General features: G+C 43.0%; 1 pseudogene across 1 annotated transcript; it reads left to right on the forward strand.

Moving 5' to 3' along the window:
• Window positions 1-392: 392 nt before the first annotated feature.
• Window positions 393-3,607, forward strand: LOC311099759 (CD276 antigen-like; annotated as a pseudogene). Its single transcript has 4 exons — window positions 393-475; window positions 778-835; window positions 2,499-2,925; window positions 2,997-3,607. The product of its transcript is annotated as a CD276 antigen-like (transcript).
• Window positions 3,608-5,771: the final 2,164 nt, after the last annotated feature.

Here is a 5,771-nt window from a genome sequence, read left to right on the forward strand (position 1 = left end):
AGCTAGCTAACATCAACAGGCTAGGTTAGGCTATTGCCTTAATCACTAATCGGCTTCATCATAAACAAAACAATCATTTAACTGGCAGATTCCTTTTTATTAATGTTTCACAATTGGATAATCCCATATAAACACACACATCACCATAGCTACCAAGATAGTGGGAGTGAATTTCGGGAGGAACAGGAATGGGGTGAGGGCGGGAACTGCAGCAACGCCATGAGCTGTTGGCTAGGGTGCGGTCGGCGGTGTAGCAGCCGAACAGGGGCGCCGGAGGGCGGCAGCCAATTGTCAAAATGCTGCCCCAAATTCAAGTGCCGCTAGCCAGAGATTGAACCTTTTGTAGCGTTTTTGATGTGGCACTGCAACATTCACGTAGGCGAACAAGGTCGATGACGCAAAAGAGTAAGAATGGCGCTGCTAAGATCAGAGAATCGTCTCCTTTGTATACACCTTCGTTCGAGGAGTACATACAGTGCGTTCGGAAAGTATTCAGACCCCTTGACTTTTTCCACATTTTGTTACGTTACAACATTATTCTAAAATGGATTAATTTGTTTTTTTCCCCCTTCATCAATCTACAAACAATACCCCATAATGACCAAGCAAAAACACGTTTTTATAAAAAAAAAAAATGGAAATATCACATTTACATAAGTATTCTTACCCTTTACTCAGTACATTGTAGAAGCACCTTTTGCCTTGATTCTTCTTGGGTATGATGCTACAAGCTTGGCACATATGTATTTGGGGAGTTTCTCCCATTCTTCTCTGCAGATCATCTCAAGCTCTGTCCGGTTGGATGGGAGCGTTACTGCTGCACAGCTATTTTCAGGTCTGTCCGGAGATGTTCGATCAGGTTCAAGTCCGGGCTCTGGCTGGGCCACTCAAGGACATTCAGAGACTTGTCCCGAAGCCACTCCTGCGTTGTCTTGGCTGTGTGCTTAGGGTTGTTGTCCTGTTGGAAGGAAGGTGAACATTCGCCCCAGTCTGAGGTCCTGAGCACTCTGGGGGAGGTTTTCATCAAGGATCTCTCTGTACTTAGCTCCGTTCATCCTCAATCCTGACTAGTCTTCCAGTCCCTGCTGCTGAAAAACATCTCAAAATCAATTTTAGAATAAGGCTGTAACGTAACAAAGTGTGGAAAAAGTCGAGGGGTCTGAATACTTTCCGAATGCACTGAACAAAAATATAAATACAACATGCAACAATTTCAAAGATTTGACTGAGTTACAGTTCATATAAAGAAATCAGTCAATTGAAATCAATTCATTAGGCCCTAATCTATGGATTTAACATGACCGGGAAAACAGATATGCATCTGTTGGTCACAGATACGTTAACAAAAAGGTAGGGGGGTGGATCAGAAAACCAGTCAGTATCTGGTGTGACCACTCTTTGCCTAATGCAGCACGACACATCTGCTTAACATAGACTTGATCAGGCTGTTGATTGTGGCTTGTGGAATGTTGCCCCACTCCTCTTCAATGTCTGTGCGAAGTTGCTGGATATTGGCAGGAACTGGAACACGCTATTGTACACGTTGATCCAGAGCATTAAAGGGTGACATGTCTGGTGAGAATGCATGCCATGGAGGACCTGGGACATTTTTAGCTTCCAGGAAATGTGATCAGATTCTTGCGACATGGGGCCGTGCATTATCATGCTGAAACATACATCATACACGTGGTCTGCGGTTGTGAGGCTGGTTGGACGTACTGCCAAATACTCTAAAACAACGTTGGAGGCGGCTTATGCCGCTTTGGTGGACATTCCTGCAGTCAGCATGCCAATTGCACGCTCCCTCAAAACTTGAGACATCTGTGGCATTGTGTTGTGTGACAAAACTGCACAATTTAGAGTGGTCTTTTATTGTCCCCACCACAAGATGCACCTGTGTAATGATCATGCTGTTTAATTCGTTTCTTGATAAGCCACACCTGTCACGTGGATGGATTATCTTGACAAAGGAGAAATGGTCACGAACAAGGATGTAAACAAATTTGTGCAAAACATTTTAGAGAAATACGTTTTTTGTGCACATGGAACATTTCTGGGATCTTTTATTTCAGCTCATGAAACATGGGACCAACACTTTACATGTTGCATTTATATTTTTGTTCAGTGTAGATTAATCATCATGTGATCAAGTGAATGACTATGAGGACTCAAGAAAGTGTCTCTGTGGTTATGTTTGAACAACTAATGGATGATCAGTGATTCAACTTAACAGAGAGGACAGGCTAAGATGGTTTAACAATGTAAATGATTGCTGAATGAGTGTGGTATGATTAGAGGCATGAAGGAAGTGTAGTCATTCAGGTCTGACTGGAGTCTTTACTTAGATTGGGATTTTAGTTAGGTGCTGTGGGTGAGGAGGGGGGTGGGTGAAGGACAGAGGAGGACCACAATGACAGATTAAACTCAGGTTAATATTAACAATATTAACAATAATAACAGGTTAATAACAGGTTAATAACACTCTGATATAAACCAAGGGCCTACTCACTTTACCAAGGTATCTGACTATTGGGGAGTATAGGAGTCTGTGTTTGAATCCCATCTTGTCCAGATGTTCATTTAACGTGTGTGTTTATTCTCTTGCAGACATCCATGTAACCTGTCTGTTCTCAGAGGATTGTGTCCTGGCCTGCAGCTTCCAGCCTGGAAGTGATGAAGTCATCCACTGGCTGAAACCAGAAGACAAGGACCTGACCGTCCACTCCTACTACTACAGTACAGATCAGCTCAAGCTGCAGAGCCAGCGTTACAGAGGGAGAACAGCCCTGTTCAATGACCAGATCCCCAATGGAAACGCTTCACTACTGCTGAGAGGACTCACACTCCAGGACCAGGGCAGATGCAAGTGTTACACCAGCACTATTAAAGACAACAAGGAGTCCTTCATTAACATGGCAGTGGAGGGTACGGAATGTCTGTCTGTCTGTGATGATCACTTTATGGCTGCTCCATGTGTAATGTCTACTTTGTTGCAGCTCCAGTCCGCTTGGTGGACATACAGTTATCAGATGACATCATCACCTGCAGTTCTACAGGTATCTACCCTGAGTCTAAACTCACCTGGTCCATTGACCCCCCCTCTGACCTTTCATTTGAGCCTGGAACCATCCAGAACTCCACCAGCACCAAGGTAGATGACGGGGGCCTCTATGACATCACCAGCACAAAACAGTTTATCAGAAACCGAACCAACATCTGTACCGTGACCTTTGGGACAGTAGAAAGGACAGCAACCCTGAAACAGCAAGGTAATCAATTGATCAACCTATTAATCAAACAATTTATAAATCAATCAATCAATTTTTCTGGCTATAAACTCTACAAAAATAACACAACAATGTGAGACAGTATGCAAAGATCAAGCGAAAAGGAGGAGGTTCAGAGTTTGTCTGACTCTGGCAGCCTTCAGCTCCACAAGCTAACCGTGGTCCACCAGGGAATCTACAGCTGTGAACTCTCTACTGCCAGAGACACACACCTGGTCCTCACCTACCTGGAGATCACACCTGATAAACCATCTGATGGTACAAAGTTTACTTTTACTATTTACCCTCACTGTAAGTCACAGGATCACATTCAACAATAAAACTGCAACTCTGTATTTTCTCCTTCCGTTTCAGATGGACTGAGTCCAGGTTCAATCACTGGTATAACAATAGCAGCAGTAGCAGCAGTGATTATAGCAGCAGTGATATGTTACCTGCTGAGAGGTAAGTTATGATGATGATGACTTCATAATCTGTTGAAACATTTAACACAACCACCTCCTGATGGACAGAGAGGAGGGTTACATTGGTGGCTTTTGATGAACAGCTTTCAGTTTCTGCTATTTTGCTGTCTCCCATCTCAAGGTTTTCTGCCTAAATTTAGATGTAACACGGTCATCTGAAGAGGGAGTCACTCTCTGCCACAGGTTGACGTCCATGGAATATTCATGTCCTTATGGTTACATGCATTTACTCATACTAACTGTTTGTGTGTCTGAATCCTGCTAACTCACCATAAACTCACCTATCTCCCTCCAGCAAATACAAATGGTCAAAATGAAAAGGATCAGAGTGGAATACCACTTCAGAATGGAGAAGAATGATAGGAAGCCATAGAAAGACAACAACAAGAACAAGGTCAAGGAGAAGAGGGGTCAGCCACATTAACCATAGTAAAGCCTCAGACAGAAGGAGAGGACATTGTTCCTGATTAAGACAAAAAGGCCATTCTAGAAGTCTCTCTGGTGTGGTCAGCCACATTAACCATAGTAAAGCCTCAGAATTAACAATAAGAAAACTTTCCATCAAAAACACAAAACATTAGTAACGTTCAAAGAACGTTCTCAGAATGTTATTTAAAAACATATACATTCCGTTCTCCGCATCAACAAAACTCTCTCTATCCTCTATCTTGTTAAATGTGATCAGGTATGTAGGCTGCGCCCACTAATTGGCCTCACCTGATCTTAATGATTGCTTGTTTCCATTGAAATATGGTTTGTTTGAATAGACAAAAATGTACAGCTTTGTATGAGTTAATAGAAATATGGCATGGTAGCTCCATCCTGGAGGCTCAGTGAACTAATTCCAGAGCAGAAGATCATAGGTTTGAATCTGAATGACACCACACCACAATAAAAAATGAATGTGTTTGCATGATTAACACCTAAGCAAATGAATTTCCATTTGTCCTATCTGTGCTTGGAGTTCACACTGAACACATATACAAGCACATCTCTTCTTCTTTACAAAAACAACAGTGTGTCAGTTGTAAATAAAAGCACACAAGTAAATATGAACATATGTCAGAAACAATCAAGTTAGTCCAAATTGTCTTTAGCAAGCACACAAAATAACACACAATCTAGGGAAAAGTAAACAGTCTAGTTAGCTAACTGATCGTCACACATATTGAACCCAGGCCGTCAAACCCAGAGTGAGTGAGCCTCATTGGAAACACAACAAGTGGTTTTGACTGGCTGTAGAATGGCTTTTATACAGTAGGATTGGGTGTAGTATGTGTGTGTGTGTGTGTGTGTGTGTGTGTGTGTGTGTGTGTGTGTGTGTGTGTGTGTGTGTGTGTGTGTGTGTGTGTGTGTGTGTGTGTGTGTGTGTGTGTGTGTGTGTGTGTGTGTGTATCAGATGTAATGTGTGTTTTCCTCCAGCACTAAACCAATAGGTGATATATAACACCATGTTTAATGTTAATGAATGTAAGGAAGTCAACCAGCCTCTGAATAAAGGAGGGGAGGAAGACAGAAGCACACAAGTAGCAGAGGGTGATGCAATGACAGAACATGGAGGACAGTTACAGTACGGGGCCATTCACACACCGCTGGACCAAACTCCCCAAAGAAGACATCCATTGTGGGTGTGACGTCCCAGCGTCTAAGATAGATCCAATGGAGATGACTGGGCAGGAAGTGTATCAGAGTTCTATAGGAATTGGTAATGGTCTGAGTTAGGAGGGCCAGCAGACAAGGATTCACACACACACCTTGCGTAAGTACGTGTTAGTGGGACTAGGTCCCCATCTACTGGCATTCATGTGTATTACACCTTAAAAAACTGTTGTTTGGATCCTGGATGCGGATTCGACAAGCAGCGTTGCGTGCTGTATGCTCGTACTATATTCTGCACAATGCAATAAGATAGGGAGGAGTTTGTATCCACGACGATAACCCTGGTGTCTGGTCTCCGTGGAGATGGCCAGAGTTCAGGTTTTCAATACATTAAGGGATCTGGTGTTGGTAGTGATTCTGC

The sequence above is a fragment of the Coregonus lavaretus genome, assembly GCF_964263955.1.
Source record: "Coregonus lavaretus genome assembly, chromosome: 2".
Taxonomy (NCBI): domain Eukaryota; kingdom Metazoa; phylum Chordata; class Actinopteri; order Salmoniformes; family Salmonidae; genus Coregonus; species Coregonus lavaretus.